Genomic DNA, 17,424 nt, shown 5'->3' on the forward strand with positions numbered 1-17,424 from the left:
AGGGCAGATCAGAACAAAACAAAACAAACAAAACAATAATGTTGCATCCACACCATGAAGTAAGTCAGGTAGTACATGTTTTGTTTTCCAGCGTGCTTCCAAGTTAGAAACCTATCCAATAACCTCTATATTCCTCCCAATATATTTCCAGCAACTTATTTTTTTTTCTTTTTTACTAGAATTAAATAGAACTCAACTGTTGTTACTTGAGACCAAAGGTCCCCAACTAATAGACTAATTTCAGGGGGCTTATACTTCAGTCCTAGAGGAATAGGGCATATAGTCAGAAAATACCTAATTCAGTATGCACTAGGAGTCAGTCAAAAGGAATGTGAGCTGAATCTTGTTTTCCACGCCTGTAATATTCACCCATCTCCAGTCAAAGGAATGCAAGGTAGAATTGCATTCCTTTGACTGGAGATGGGTGAATATTACAGGCGTGGAAAACAAGAAATGCACAGTGGGAATTGAGGATGGCAGGTTGGAGGACCAAAGAAAATGACTGGATAAAGCAGAGGATTCCCTTGGAGAAATTTCCAAGCCAGTGATAAACATTCTTTTGAAGTTTCTAAGATGACTTTTGAATGCCAAGAAAGACTGGCCAGACAAAACACGTCTACCTTTAAATCATTGGCTTAATATAGTCACAGGTGGCAATGCACTTCTTTAGGCTTGCATTAAAATTAAATATGAAATATATCCAAATATGTCCAAATATGTTGTATGTCATGGTGCTGTAGATGTGTGTGAGGGGTGTGTGCAATAGGAAGAATGAGAGGGAGAGAGAGAGAGAGAGATTCTTGTTCAAATCTCTTGCTTTTCACAAAAGTGAACCATTTCAAAGAGGACAGAGGACAGTTAAGAGGAAAGAGGACAGTGTAGAGGACATTTATCAACTAGAGAAACGTATGAGATATTTTAATTATTTCCTTATTTTATAGTTGCATTAATCCTGTAATGTAAATAAATTAATTATTTTGTATTGATGAGGAAGACAAAACAGAAAGATTAACTAATTTGCTAAAGTTCACGTAGTGGGAAGTGGAATAGCCAATTTTTCCAAGGTCAAACATTAATTAAGATGCTTAATTAAATTCTATTGTTGGAGATTTTGAAGGACATTCATATTTAGTCAATGAGCTGGACCAAGACTGGAAATAAAATGATATGATTTTGTGTGTTTTCTAATCCCTTTTCCTCAAATATTCTTCAGTGTAAAACATGGAGATATTAAGGCTAATGCTGGAATATAAAATTTCTAGATCTATTAATAAAATAATTAGACATAAATTAAAAAGAAGCAATTAATATTTGTTTTAATAAAAATATCCGCATAATATACACCAAATGTCAAATATCTGTTTTATCCATGGGTAAACAAAGTTCTTGATTTTGTCTTTTTTAAATTAACCTACAGCTTTACTAAAAGCACATGTGAGTTATTATCCGTTGTGATATTTAATTAATTTCAGACACTATTCTATTGGTATTTCTTTATGGTGTCACTTGAAGGACATTGTGAGATTTTGACTTTAATTAAGTCGTGATTCTCTTGCCGTCCTAAATCTGGATATTCCCATTCAATTAATCTTGATCTTGTTCCCTAGATGAAATATATACATTGTTTTTTAAAAGGTGCACGTCTTACAGGATTTCTATGGCGATACTTTATATAGAAACCATGTTTATGATTCATTTCTTCTGCATTACATCGAATATTTTCTTTCATTGAAATGGTCATAATAAACTTACATTTAGCAAAATAAACTAACAGTATGACAGGCTTGTGAAATAAATTTTCATTCTTGAACAAAGGCTATGGATTTAATCAGGTAAGTTCCACATTTTAAAAAAGTTGAGTATGTGATTACCACTACTGGTGAAAAGGTGGTGTTGGTTATTATGTTGGAAGAGATGACAATTTGGTAACTGAAATAATTTTATTAAAAATGTACTGTGTTTTCCATTTGCTGATATATTACTAAGAGCCATTTACGAAAATAGCATATGTATATATAAATTGAATAATTGCAAAATAACGCTTCTTCCCGGACCTATTTCTTTTAAGTGTTTTTGTTAGGTGGGAAGCCTAACAGATAAATATTTAGGATCACTCATTCTTTTCAAGAATAGAAGGGTGATCATATGAACCACTGAAACTGTTCCTCAGTGAATGGCACAGTAACTCATTGAGGCTAAATTTCTATGAACATATCTATATAATTGTATTGATTTACTAGTTCCATTAGGATAGGAAGCACGCCAGTGCTGTTCATCCCCGTATCTCCACATGCTTAATCCTCAGCATCATACATATCAAATGTGAATAAATATTTACTTACAATTTATATAAAATATTTTTCAGAAGTGAATGAATTGGCTTCTGGAAAATTCTGGGCAGAATTTATCCCCCTGCCATAAACAGTTATAACACTTGAACAGATAAATATATGAGGCAACTGTTTTTAGTAGTTGGATAAAGAAGGGTAGGACTATGATCTCTGAATGAAAGAAACGTCGTGAAATAAGACCTACATCTGCCTGCCTCTCTACTTGGTAATATTGTCCCAATGGAGCAAAGTGGCCCCACTGATGGAAGGAGGCAGAGATCAGCATCCATAGCTGCTGGCCTGCCTGGAATCGGAGTGCATGGTACTGGAGAGGAGGGTGGTGGTAGAAAGAATTGTGTGGGAGTGGGGGATGTTCTGTTCCATTTCTGGCCTGTAGGCTGGCTTAATGTTTGCGTCTCTTTGCAAACAGTGACTGCTGTAGGAATGAGAGTGACAAAGAAATCCTAAGTGTTGAGCATTTCTGGAAGATAATGGAATTCCAGCCCTGTCAGGGCACAGAGACCTTGTTAACACCCCTAAGATTCAGCTGAGACACCAAAGATTCCTGTCTGAGGAGTGAGGAAAGCACCCTAGAGAAGTGCTACTCTAGACCTGCCCATACAAAGTTCAAAACCAAACCTTTGCAAGATCTGTAGAGGAGACAGTGTTTGGAGTACACAATTCCAGTATCCAGAGTCTACAAATTTGTAGCATACAATTAAAAAATACTACATAGGCATAGAATCAAGAACCGTGCACAATAGTCTCAACCAAAACCAAAACCAAAAACCCCTTCCCTAATATATTCTATGACCACCATGTAAAGTAGAATTGAATATCAAAAAGGCATCTGGGACAATATATTTTTTAAAAAAGATATTACACCATGACCAGGTTGGTTTATCCTATGAAAACACACCTGCTTCAATAGATTTGTAATATTTATCAATTTGTGATCATGAAATGTTATTTTGTCAAAATTGTAAATTGATATAAATTGATTTTCTGATTAATTTTGGGTTTGAACAACTTTTCATTTGTTCATTGGCCACTTGTTTTATTTCTACTGAGAATTTATTTTTCTTATTTTTGGCTGAATTTTATAAGCATATTTTTATAGTTTGAAAAATAGTCATTTAATAATGTTACTTATACATTTCATTCCAGCCAATTTGTGACTTTTATTTATATTTCTAAATGGTGGCTTTTGACATACAGGTGCTATCTTTGTATAATATAATTGTGATTATTAATATCGAGTGCTTCAGATTTTGCTTTATGTATCTTATTTAAGAAACCCTTCACTGTCCAGATGTCATAAAGATATTTATAATTAAATTCTAAATTTTTTAAAGTTTTAGTTATCACAAAGAAGTCTTTAATTTATTGAATGTGTTATCCTTTTTCTACTGAATTGTTGTGTCTTTTTATCATATGAGATGTCAGTTTCCCATTGTAACAAATTACCATAAATTTAGTGGCTTCAAACAATACCAATTAGCATACAGTCCTGGGGTCCAGGAGTCCAAAATGAGTCTCACTGGGCTAAAATCAAGGTATCAGCAGAGGTAGGTTCCTTCTGTAGACTTTAGAGGACAATCTGTTTCCTTCCTTTTCCAAATTCTAGAGGCTGGCTGCATTTCTTGGCTTGTGGACTCCTTCCAGCAAGCAATTGCATTATTCCAGCTTCTGCTTCCATCATTGTATCTCCTATTCTGACTCCTCTGCTCCTCTTTCATTTATAAGGACGCTTATGATTACATTGGCGTCACCTCGATAATCCAGGACAATCTCTCCATCTCTAGATCCTTAACTTAGTCACATCTGTAAAGTTCCCTCTGCCATTTACAGAAACATAATCACAGATTTCAGGTATTAGGATGTGGACACATCGGAGGGAGCATTTTTCTGGGTACATGTATACTAATTTCCAAAAAATATTTGAGTATATTTCTATTTTCACTCTTTCCTTCTATGGTTTTATTTTTTTATTTTTTTATCCCTGCCCAAATAACACCTTAAATAATATTTATTTGCAAAATGCTGTTTGGTAGGCTCACATGCCCTCCCCGCTACTCTTTTTCTTTTTAATCTATTTGAAACATTTCTTGATACTTTTGTATTATTATCATGTATGTGAATTTTAAATTTGATGTAAATAATTCTGGAAAAAAAATCCTGTCTAAATATTGATTGAAATTACACTGAGTTCAAAGATTAATTTGGGAAATTTTTTTAAATTTTACTATACAGACCCTTCCAACACATGAAAATTTTCCGTATTTCCATTTATTTGAATATTTTATCTCCTTTAATACAATTATGTAACTTTCTGCATAGAGATAATTTCCCTTTCCAAATAGATTACCCTGAAGTTTTCTGTAGTAGTTTTGTTTTACTATTATATCTTTTTTATGACTGTTTTGAATTGTTTGCTGTCGGTGCACCGACTTACTTTGTATGTTTATGCATTTTTCGTAATTACAATTTTAATGTGTGTTTATTGAGTACATTAAGTACAAATATTTTAGGCTTTGTTCTTGATTTTGCCAAACAGCAGTAAAGAAGGCAGATTAAAGGAAAGAGGAAAACAAAACAAAACAAACAAATAAACAAAATCTCCGCCCTCATTAAATTTAGATTCCTTGAAATAGACAATAAGGAAAATAAGTATTAGATATAGTACATTAGAATGATACATATTAGAAGAAAAATAAATCTCAGAAAGGAAAGAGGACATTGAGAGTTGGGTTATAGTTTTGGATTGGGTAGTAACAAACTCCTCACTTAGAGCAGAGAACAGTTGAGTAGACATTGGATGGAATTAAGAGAAATCCTATGGAAAAGTGTTCCAAGCAGGAAATACAGCAAATTCAAAAGTCCTGAGGGGGGATGACACCTCACATATTCAAGGAAGAGTAAGGAGACCAATGTGACTTGAGGGATGCAAGCAAAACAAATACAAGCAGGAGATAAGATCAGGGAGGCCAGAGGTGTGGGGCATGTTGCCGTTGGATATTTACAGCAATTGCAGATGTTTCTTTTTTACTGTTTGTGAGCTAGAAAACTAATGGAAAGGTCTGAGCAAAAGGGCAAAATGACTTAAGTTTTAGCATATTCCCTTTGCCTGCTATGGTGAGAACACTTCATATTGGACCCTGCTGGATGTCCAGTGTCTAAACTCCAATCTGAAACATGATTTAGGTTTTGTTTCTAAAATCAAATTAGGAGATGATAACTGCTTAGAATGGATTGTAGTCATGACAGTTCCAAGGAGTGGTCAGATACAAGACATATTTTATAATCATTTTTGTATTGTTCCATTATCTTTTGATTTTGAGAACTGCAGTGCTGATTTTCCTATCTATTGCCGTTACTGATTCTAGCTCATGTTGGTTTGTAAGTTTTTAACTGAACTCATTTTTGACAGATATTTCTTTTCCATGAGGGAACAAAATGTGACTCAGGTTACGGATATGTTCTTTCACAGATTTTGTTGCATTTGTTTTGTTTAGCTCAATGCCTTTAAAATATCACTGTCTGGTTGAATTTTATGTTAAATTTTGCCCTGGTAGTTTACTCTATCAAGATGATTTCTAACTTAGACTTAACCTCCATACTAGGAAAAACATTTTTCTTTTTTTTACTCTTTGTTTCTCTCAACAGATTTTTTATTTGTATATCCAGAATTTGGAAAAGACAATTAAATTTTGTGCCCCCTCTTGAACAAACAAAGATTTTTGCGAACTCTCTCATTCTTGAAGGTGCAATATTTTTAAGGTCCCACTTCTATGTCAAGACCTTGATATTCACTGTATATCACTGTCACAAAGCCTAATCTGTTTCCTTAGATCTTAGATTTGGATACCGTCCCACTCTCCTCTCCCACAGGGACCAGTGGCATTGTCAGCCTGTAAACTCACAGATCTGTTGTTTGGTTCACTCCTCTTTTAGGGGATTTCTTTTTCTATATATGTTTTTTTGTAAGATCATATGCATTAAATTTTCTAATATTTATAAGGAAAGAATTTTAAAATATGCTCAGATCAGAGTGGCATTAGAGAGTGGTTTTATTTTACATATATCTCTCCTTTGAATACAGTATAACTATAGGAAAATGAACATTGTTGTTTTTGTCCCTCCGTCATTAAGTGCATGCACGAGCACACACATGCACATGTACACATACTTGCACACACAAATTACTCCAGAAATACAAAATACTTATGTGAAGAATTCTGTATGGTAGCCAATAATGTTCCTGACTTCAGAAAAGGACTCAATGCCCAGTGGCACCAACCAAAGATCCTCGCAAAACAATAAAACAGAGAGGAAACTGGAAAATAGTTATAATTTACAGATATTTGTATCCTTTTTGATATAAACAAAAATGAATAAATGGTTATGTGTGTTCGTGTCACCTGGTACATTTATTTTTTTAAAAAGATGGATGTTTATGTATAGGCAAGTTGCGGGCAGAAAGGTTTGTGGAAAGATATTTCATATTTTTAAGATGATTCAGCTGATGCTTTCTTTATTGCCTTTGCCTAAAGCAAGGTAGGATGTAAACGCTGAAAAATATTGTCAATAACAAAATGCTATCAGCAGAATCAGGTTTTGAAAAAAGTTAAATAAAAAAGTGAAGTAAAGCATTTGCTCAAAATGAAACAAGGTAAATAATGATCTAAACTGAAAACTGCTGAAAAAAAATGATAACTCTCTATGAAAGCCAGATAGTTTGTTGCATAGGCATCCTATCACTAAGATCAGTGTCTGGATAAAGTTAGACATACAATAAATATTTGATGATGAACGGATTTTTGTATTAGAAGAATAGGATTGTGGGTTAAAAGTTTAAAAGATAAATAGTCTTTATGTTGTCTTTAATATACATAAACTTATAACTATTAAAAAATAAAAGACAAAAATAAGTAATATAGTATAATGTTCACAATTATCAGCTGCTTTGCACCTACAAATGGATGCTTACTTTACTTGGTAACACTTTTACATTTATTTATATTTTGAGCAAGGAAACTTATAACAAATAATTTCCTATTGGGAAATAAATTATAGAAAAAAATAAAATATTTATTTTTAATTGAAACTTTCAGGTTGAAAAATGATGCTAGACTAGAAATCCCAAGGGAAGGGGGGAAGTCTTTAAATCCACTCCCACTTTCTACCTTCTCAGCTTTTTCTTGAACAGAAAGTCTTCATGATTATAATAACACAGAAACTAAGATTCACTGTCAAGCTACTGAATTGGTGAGGAATTCTCAGTTCTATCATTTGCATGGAGATAAATGAGAACTACATGTTGCATATTTCAGACGATAAAGTCTCTATACACAGTTGTTCATTTGACTTAACAGGAGGTAAAAAAAAAAAAAAAGCGTTGACCTTGTGGTGTCTTGGTGAAAGTTTAACGTCTGGCTTTTCAGAAATATAAGCCGTCCTTTGTAGTGTTCATATATTTTCATAATGTAAACATCCCTGCCATATTACCTTTCAAGCTACCGTGAACATGAAGCTGGGAAGAGGTGTCTCAATGGCCTGTTGAAAGACTGTGGGAGCCATCACCATCTCACCAGTGCTGTCTCTAGACAAATAGCTAGGAGCACAGGCAGGGAGACTGCAAAAAACAGTGCATGCAAGAAAACGTGACTTTTCACTAACTGCATCTAGATGTCATTTCCAGGCAATATAAGTAAATGAAGTTTCTTTTTCTGCTATCGAAATAGCAGATCTTCATGAGAAGAATGCCTGCCAGTCACTGGAGATTGGGAGTAAAGCTCTATAAATTGCTCTCTAGCAGCGTATGTGAAAAGGAAATTGTTGGAATTCTGAAGGGCATCATGGACAGAGATAAGTAATCCTCATCTTGTCTCTTTAAAAAAATCACATTTAGAGAAAACTCAGTAAATGATAAGCAAACAATTAAATAGGACACAGGATATTTAATATTTGCTAAGTACAAGAGAAAGAAAGAATACCCCCCCCCAAAAAAAAAAAAAAGAGTATGCTTCTGATTATACTTGCAAATAAAAAAGGAAAACATCTACTCAGACCTCTAAATAGAGATGCGGATGCATGACTTCTATTAAGATAAAATCAAAACATGACTGGAGAAGAATAGAATAAGATACAGTGACAAAAGTTGCATTTCTGTTGAAACCAAGGTTGATGTAAGGAAGTTCTTCCAGCAAAATTAAAATCAAATTTTGAAGCCAATAAAGAACATCATTGAAACTTCAAAGAATCAAATTATTTGGCGTGGAGTATACATTTGAAAAGTTCTATAACAATGCAAAAGAAAAGTACAAAGAGATAAGACTCACAAGACAGGTGATAGTTTTACTGCCCGGAGAACAAAGATCAAACATCTGAATAATACACATTCCTGAAAGAAGATTAAAAAAAATAATATTTATGGAATATTAGAAAATCTAATGTACACTAGTAGTAGCCACCCTTTTGTTTTCATCTTCTCTTAGCCTTTAGCTGGGTTGAGAATTTGGCAGGTAGTGTTTACCTGTTTGTTATATGTGACATATGGGTTTATATGGGTCTGGACCATGACTAAGGGGGCTGCTGGCATGATTGTGGCCAGTGGGCTAAGAATAAGGAAGTAGCACTTGTGTTTCAGATATTGGTCATATGTAGAATGATAGCAAAATTTTAGTTTGATGAAATAGGGTTCAATATTGCAGAAGAAAGTTGCAAACTATAGAACGATGGAAGGCTAGAATGAATCCTGTGGTGCTGGGGTCAAATTCGAGAGGTAGTGGTATAAACACACACACAGAGACAAACGCGCGCGCGCGCACACACACACACACACACACACATACACACACTCACAAGATAAATATGAATGATAAAATAACAGGGAACACCTGCTTCAAAGAGTTCATTCATTGAATCTTAGCTGTTTTTCTCTTGATTTAAATTTTATTAAAATAAAAAGTTAAAAATAATTTTAGGTTCTTGGAATAAAAATCTCCTTCATTATTCTGAACCGATTTCATTTTCTTTTATAACTTTCAACCATTATTCTTGATATGTTACCTGGATGTAACACAATGTATTCACTGACCCTTCTGTGGGATAGTAATTAGAAGAGATTAATTAAAAATATGATCTCATTTCTGCTTTAAAATATAAAATGGTCGTAATTTTATTTAACTTAATAAATGTTGGTTATGGAAAGTTTTATATATGTATATATGTTTCCTACCTGTTATATATGTATATATTATATATATATATAATACCACTGATAAGAGAAGGTGAATGAAAGTCACGTTTGACTACTGCAATTACAAGAGGTGCTCAAAGCATCCAGACACTTCTGATTACGGCAAACTACTGCTTGAGCAACTTTACCAAAGTGTCTGCTTATAAACATTTTTTTGGCACCCCCCAGGTATATATTGAGTATTACAATTTTAATACAGTTTCCTTTTCTTAAAATGTGTATACATTTTTGCTACCCTCTGTGTATGTATGTGTGCATGTGTGTGTAAACATACGCACACGCACACACACTCACACACAAATATATATATATACATATATATATTATAAGAGAGATTATAAGAGAGATTTTGAAGCATGAAATATACATATATATATATATATATTTCACAACCCAGAGAAAACTGCTATTGACATTTTGCTTCTGTACTTTCTGGTATTCCAGTGTGGTATACGTGGATTTAAAGGAAGGTCTTTGTGGTCATAGAGAACTCAACTGGAAACCAAATTCTACTACTTGTTACCTGTGCAGAATTGTCTAGTTATTTAAACTCTCTATGTCTCACTTTCTGTCTATAAAATAGAAATGCTAATACCTACCTCATAGAGTGATAGTGAAAAAAAAAAAAATATATATATATATATACACACACACACACACCCATATATATACACACACATACATATATATAAATATATATATATATATATATATATATATATATATATATATATATATATAAAATGCATGCTTCAAAATTTCTCTTATAATCCTTTTCAAATCTGTTTGTCTTAATCTTGCATATATAGTGAGCTGGTCAATGGCTGAGATCTGTACTTTTGATGAACTCACTTCTTTATAAGTCTAAATATTCTACTTTTGGAAAATCATAATTGTTAAAAACACCATCCTTATCCTGAGCCAAATTCATTTTCTTTTATAACTTTGAACCATTATTCTTAGTATGTTACTTGAACGTAATATAATGTATTCATGACCCTTCTATGGGATAGCCATTCTAATATTTGAATACTATTATTATTAACACCACTTACGAGTGACCTTTTTCAACGTTAATACTCCCAACCTATCAGTCATTTATCTTATGTCATCTTCCACGCATTTCAACTTTTTTGGACACGTTGTAATTTGTCAATGTGTCTGTTAAAATTTCTATCCAGAATCAAACATAACATGTCAGATACTGTCTGACCGTCAGAGTTTAATACTGACACTTCCCTCGATAAGGTTACTAAAATTCTCTTAATTGAACTTAAGATGTCCCGATGTGTTACCATTTCTGTGCCACTACATTATAAATAATATTAGATAAGGAAGTTTAAAAATGACTGGATGCACGAAGCAAGGTATTAACTGTTTATGCAGAGAGAATTAATGGATTTTGAATGGGGACACCTGGCTGGGCAGGTGAATAAGGGTTGCTGAATTGTCAGGAAAATGATCACAAGATGCCAATAATTGCTTACCAGCCTCCTAGACCTATGAATTCTAATAAGAATGTTTAAAGACCATTGGGGATGATTCTACTTTGTCCGAACAATCAAAGCAATATTCCACTATTAAAAGTTCAAAGGAAAAGTGCATCTCACACATACAGCCTCATTCATCTTGGTTCTTGGGGTCTTCTGTGTAATCAACTCCTCTGGACTTCAAATATTCTTTCTCTGTCCTGCAAACATCACTTTCCCGCTTGTCAAACTCAATTGTAACTGTGCAAATACATCCCACTCCATTCAATTCAGGAATTTTGTCAATGCCTCTCTTTAAACATGGTGCTGAGAATTGAACATAAGACTCTGGATAATTTATAGGCCAGAGTAGAGTGAAGTGGAGCTATTATTATCATATTTAGGAAAATCTGCTTCTCTTAATTTAGTCTTAGATTTTGTTCTGTTTTTATAGTTTCCACTGAAGTGTGCTCCATGTATTTTTCAGCAAGATCCCATTTATCACTCCCTCTCAACTGGTTTCTCATTACTTTTTTGTAGTATGTTTTGCATCCCCTCTTTTTTTTTTTTTTTTTTCATGTTTAATGAATACAAAACTCAATTTGAATGGATGGAAGAAGATGTGTTTTTTGTGGTGAGAGAACAATAAAACCAAGACAAGGAAGTAAGACCATAGATGGTGTGCTAGTTCTTTTATTTAAATAGATATTCCTTAAATAACTGTTATGTGACAGGCGCTGTGTTAGGTATTACAGATATAATAATGCACTACACATGTGTGGTTCCAACCATTTTAAGGTTTTAAATCAGTGGTTCTCAGGAGAGAGTGGTTCCACGAGATAATAGCAATGGTTTCATGGACATCTGTAATTCGAATGAGATTAGAAAAGAAATATAGAGTAAACTGAATATTCTGGAAATAAAATTGATAAGACTTGGCAACAGGATGAATTAATACTAAAGGAATACAACAAGAGGGAAAAAGTCTAAATTATTTTCCTCTGCGAAATTATTAGATTTTGAAAACACTTGACAGTTTTATCTTGTCCGGGATATTGCTTGACTCCATTTCAAGGATGTTTCAGTTGTAATAATATTAATTTTTAATATGGGCTCAATAAAAAAAAAATAAGCTAAGCATATTCTGTAGTACGTATTTACAGGTAGAACAACCCACTTAGACTTAGAAAGAGTAAGGGGGGAAACATTGTCAAATACAAATTGTCCCATGTCAGTTTGTGCTGTTACTTTTTGTGCTATACGTTACATAAAAGGTATCATTCAAATCATTTTAAGTGTAGTTCAGTGGCAGTAGGTATGTTCATATTGTTGTGCAACTATCACTACCACCTACTTCCAAAACTATTTTATTTTCCCAAATTGAAACCCTCTATCCATTAAGCAATAACTCTCCATCCCTCCCTCCTTGTAGAACCTGTCTCTATGAATTTAGCTATTCTAAGTACTTTATACATGTGGATTTGTACAGTGTTTGTCCTTTTGGTTCTGGTTTATTTCACTTAGCGTAATGACTTCATGGTTCTTCCATGATGCAGCATATATCAGGATTTCATTCATTTTCTAAGTCTGAATAATATTTGATTGTATGAATTTACATTTTGTTTATCCATTTATTCATTGATGTACATTTGGGTTGTTTTCACCTTTTGACTATTGTGAACAATACTGCTATGCATACTGGTGTACTGATATCTGTTCAAGTTCCTGCTTTCAATTCTTTTGTGTATACAACCAAAATGGAATTGCTGGATCATATCTCTATTTCCAGTCCAAGACCCTCAGTTGATATAAATGTGTGAATCTAATTGCTTTCTTACCAGCTCTAATTAAGTGTTAATAGATATGTTAAATTTAACATAATTAAAACACTCCTTCCCTCTTTCAAATTTTGCCCCAGTATAGTCTGTTTCAGGAAATGGCCAGGCCATGAATTCCAGTGACACAAGCATTGGAATCAATCTTGACTGTTCTGTTTTGTTCATAGAAGGTGTTAATCAGCAAGTCTGCCCCTAAAATTCATCAGGTTTTCATCCACTTTTGGTCAACCCCATCCTGAATCTACATACTTTATCTACTTATATTTCTACTGCTCTAGTCCAACTCACACTAGTCCTGTTCTCGTACTTGGACTTAGGGAAATATCCTCCTAACTCCTTTTTTTATTCCTACTTTCCTATACCTATTTACTTGATTCATTCTCTGTTCACCTTAATGCTGCTATAATTTTCCCTCATACTTAAAAAAAAAAAAAATTCAAAATCTTCACCATGGCTTCTTATATAAATGGACCCTGCCCTCTTCCCCAAGTACATCTTAAACCACTTTTCCCTTTATTCATACTTTTTCAGACATGCTGGTTATGGCATACTTCACAGAATTTTTTTTAATGTTAGTATTTTGTATTTGTTTTGTTGTTGTTGTTGTTGTTTGTTTTGTTTTGTTTTGTTTAGCTATCAACTTTTTCACCTTCTTCCTTAATTTTTAGGTATTCACTTTTTCTTTTTGGGGGGTGGGACGGACATTTCCATGAAATAAATCATAGTTAGTCAAAGCTGTCAATTTTCTTTCAATTTCTTTAATATGTCATGCATTTGGTATGGGTAACCCAATTTGGCCAACAACATATAAAAAGTATACTAAGTGACTTCTGAATAGGATATGTTTTCTCCTTCAGCAAAAAGAATGAGAGAAGAAATATCATTTCTTCCTGTTTTGATGACTGTTACATAAAAACATGATGTTTTGAAATGAAGCAGTTATAACAATACCAGTCTAAGGACAAAACAGACAAATAAACAGCAACAACAAAAACCAATGCTCAATTTGTCAGAAAACATTTGGGTTCTTAATGATAATGGTAAGCATCAGAATCAATTTAAAATTTCTTGCAACATGATTAAGCTATTGTATTAAAATACATATTGCTAAATAATAGAGCACCTTAAAATTTAGTGGCTTCAACAACAATTTATTGTTGCTCAAGATTCTACAGGTTGGCTCTGGTTCCATTGATCTGTATCAGGCTTGGTTGACCTTGGCTGGGTTCAATCAATTAGTCATCCATGGTCACCTAACAGGTCAGTTGCAGCTCACCTTGGCTGATCTCGGCCCTTAACTGTGACGAATGAGCTGAGCCCTTATCTGTGACAAATGAGCTGAATAAACTAAGTTCCACAATTTTATTTTCTCCTCAAACAGGCTAGTTCGGGCTCATTCTCATGGCAGTGGCAGAAATTTTGAGAATGTGAGTGGTAATGTTAAGGCTTAGACTTAGAAGTAGCACAAAATCACTTCCACCGTATCTTTCTGGCTAGTGAAGGTCACAAAGCCAATCTACATCCACATGGAGGGGAAATAGACTCTACCATTTGGTAGAAAAAGTTGGAATGTCATATGAGAACAGACAGCTACAGAAAGGGTGGAATGTCATGACCACTTTTGTGATCAATTTTCCAGGGTCATTTTTTTGCCTGTGACCAGCCAAGACGATGTCCTCACACTAACAGCTTAGTATTTCTTCCTTATTTCTGTAATAGTCTTTCCTTGTCTTTTGCCATAACTGATTCATTGCATTTTTAAATTTTCCATTTAAATGTTATTCCCTCAAGGATACTTTATCATTTCTCAAGTAGCCCTGTTTCTTCCATCACTAGTTATTCTATTTCCTTCAATAGAACGTAAGCTTAGTGAAGCTGGGGACTTTATCTTGTTTATGCTAACCCTTTATATAGTCCCTATTATATGACAGATATTCAACGTCTTTTGGTTAGTTTAATGAATAAAGAATAAATGTACAAGCACTATAATGAGTGAGTGAATTTTTTTTGACTCAACCTATTTTATGTGTTAAGGAGAGTATAGTATATTATATTAGTGTAGGAAAGGGTAATAAGGGGGGAGAGAAACACCGTAAATCTCAATCTATTTTATAAATTTTTTTCATTTTGTAGATATGTGTATATATCCAGGGTGTGCCAAAAAAATTTATACACAGGACTTGTATTCATCTTTTGTTGTTGATATATATCGAGTATTACAATTTCAATATAGTTTTTTCCTTTCTTAAAATGTGTATACATTTTTTGGTGACCAGTTAGCTCAGTTGGTGAGATCATGGTGCTGGTAGTACCAAGGTTGCTGGTTTGAGCCCCACATGGACCACTGTTAGCTGTGCCCTCCTTAAAAAGAAAAAAAAAAAAAAAAAGTGTATACATTTTTTGGCACTGTGTGCATGTGTGTGCGTGTGTGTGCGTGTGTGTGTATAAATATATATGTGTGTGTGTGTGTGTGTGTATATATATATATATATATATATACACATATATATATATATATATATATAATTTTTGACAGATTAGAAGAAATGTATCCTGTGCTTTCCTAGTTCTGAGACTTTGTTTAAATATATTTTTCCCTGTATAAAATATGTATACACCATTTCTACATTTCAGTATTTTGTCCTCTTTTATTGACCATATCAAATGCCAGATTTTCCAAGAAAAAATTTTGGGTTTCTACTAGATATGTTTGGTGGCTCGATTATATTTCTCTGATGCTCCCTTTGTATCTCTATTGTGGCATTTGGCTTACATTGTCGTTTGCAGTCATCTAAACCTTTATTTCCCTAGAAATTGGAATGCAAGTTCCAGGAAGATAGAGTCTGTCTTACTTATTCTTTCATTTACTATAATTTCCTACATGTGTATAACAGGTTATTAATAAATATGTCTCTATTTGAATTCACGTATGTGCTAATTCTGTCTTATAACATAGGATAGTTTCAATATAATTCAATCTTGAAACTAATTGTAAGATAAAATGCAGTTTTTATTGTTGCCTTATTAAATTTGATTCTGCTACTTATCACTTAAAATCCCTGTGTGATCTCTAAAGAAGTTGCTTACCTTTTGTAATTTTGCAACAATAGTGCATAGTCATGTCAGTATGATAGCCTAGCTTACTTTCTCCTTTCTCCTAGCTATTGTTCAAAGCTTGTTTCATGTCCCTATTTTTGTTGGCTCTGTCTCCTTCATTATATCTTATTTCCCATTATGCTACCTTCCAATCACTAAAGTCTATTCCCAATGGCTCAGTGCTGGGAACTCTTTCTACCTCAACTCCCAGAACCTTCCAAAATAGACACCTTCAATTACAATTACTCCTCACCTCCTCAACAGAGGCCCCTAACAATAAACAACTTACTCAATAAGTAGTTGAAGAATGATTCTCAAATGAGCTTAGTGTAATGGAGAAATGGGATGTAATACCATTTTTACTCTTTGAGCTCCCATTAGTCTCCATTGTAGAGGAAGAGACTGCTTACTATTGCCCTGTAACTTCAGCAGTTATGCTTCTGTGATATGTAACACAGTAACAACAATGTGATATGTAGGAAAATAATGTTGTATAGTATTAAATCCATTTCATCATATATTAAGAATCTACTTCAATAGCACAATAAATGAAACAACATTATTATATTTATATAATTGAATTAGCAAGAAAACAAACCCTTAAAATATAAGAGAAACATCAGAAACGTTTAGATTTTGATATAAGTAATTATATGATATATTTAGAAAAAGAGTCTCCTTAAATTGTAAGTGGTCTTAGAGAATGAAAGGCTGAAAGTATGTTCCAAATATACACAATTCCAAGAACGAGAAAATTTAGCAATTTCCATGTGTATGTAAATGCATTCCAAAGTCCAGCAGAAAGATGAGATTGAAGATGGACATTGACTTCCCCACTCTGTCTTGCACCTTCCATTTTCATTTTGCTTTCCTCTGCCCTACATCTCGCACACTATCTGGTATCTTGTTCTAAAAGAGTCTTACAGTCAGGACCTAATAAAAACTTAAAGGTATAATACAAATTTTAATATTTCCAAGACCATTTAAATATTAGTTTCGTACAATTGAAAGTCCAACAGAATTAAATATTGAAGAAATATAAAAAAAGATGAACCATGGAAAGATAAGCAGGAGTGTCTCTGTTTGGACAGAGGACTCTTCCTGGCCTTGCCTTTAGGTTTCTCCATGGAGATCATTGTCTGCTCAGTCTGCTCATGAACTTAACTGCTCAGCTGCACTACAGAAACCGTTGGAGATCCATAGTTGTGTTTCCTTTTTCATTACTAAAAGATATGTGCGTGTATGTACATATATGAGATAGACAGACATGAGTTTGGAAGGGGTAAGAGAAGAGGAAGAGAAAAAAGTTTGAACAACTTTAACAAAATCTTCACTGACACAGGTAACACTGAAATAGTTCAGCAAATTAATACATACTATAAATTATATTGTGAAATAATAAAAAAGTCTATTTGAAAATAATTATTCTC

The sequence above is a fragment of the Rhinolophus sinicus genome, linkage group LG02 (genome assembly GCF_036562045.2).
Source record: "Rhinolophus sinicus isolate RSC01 linkage group LG02, ASM3656204v1, whole genome shotgun sequence".
Lineage (NCBI taxonomy): Eukaryota > Metazoa > Chordata > Mammalia > Chiroptera > Rhinolophidae > Rhinolophus > Rhinolophus sinicus.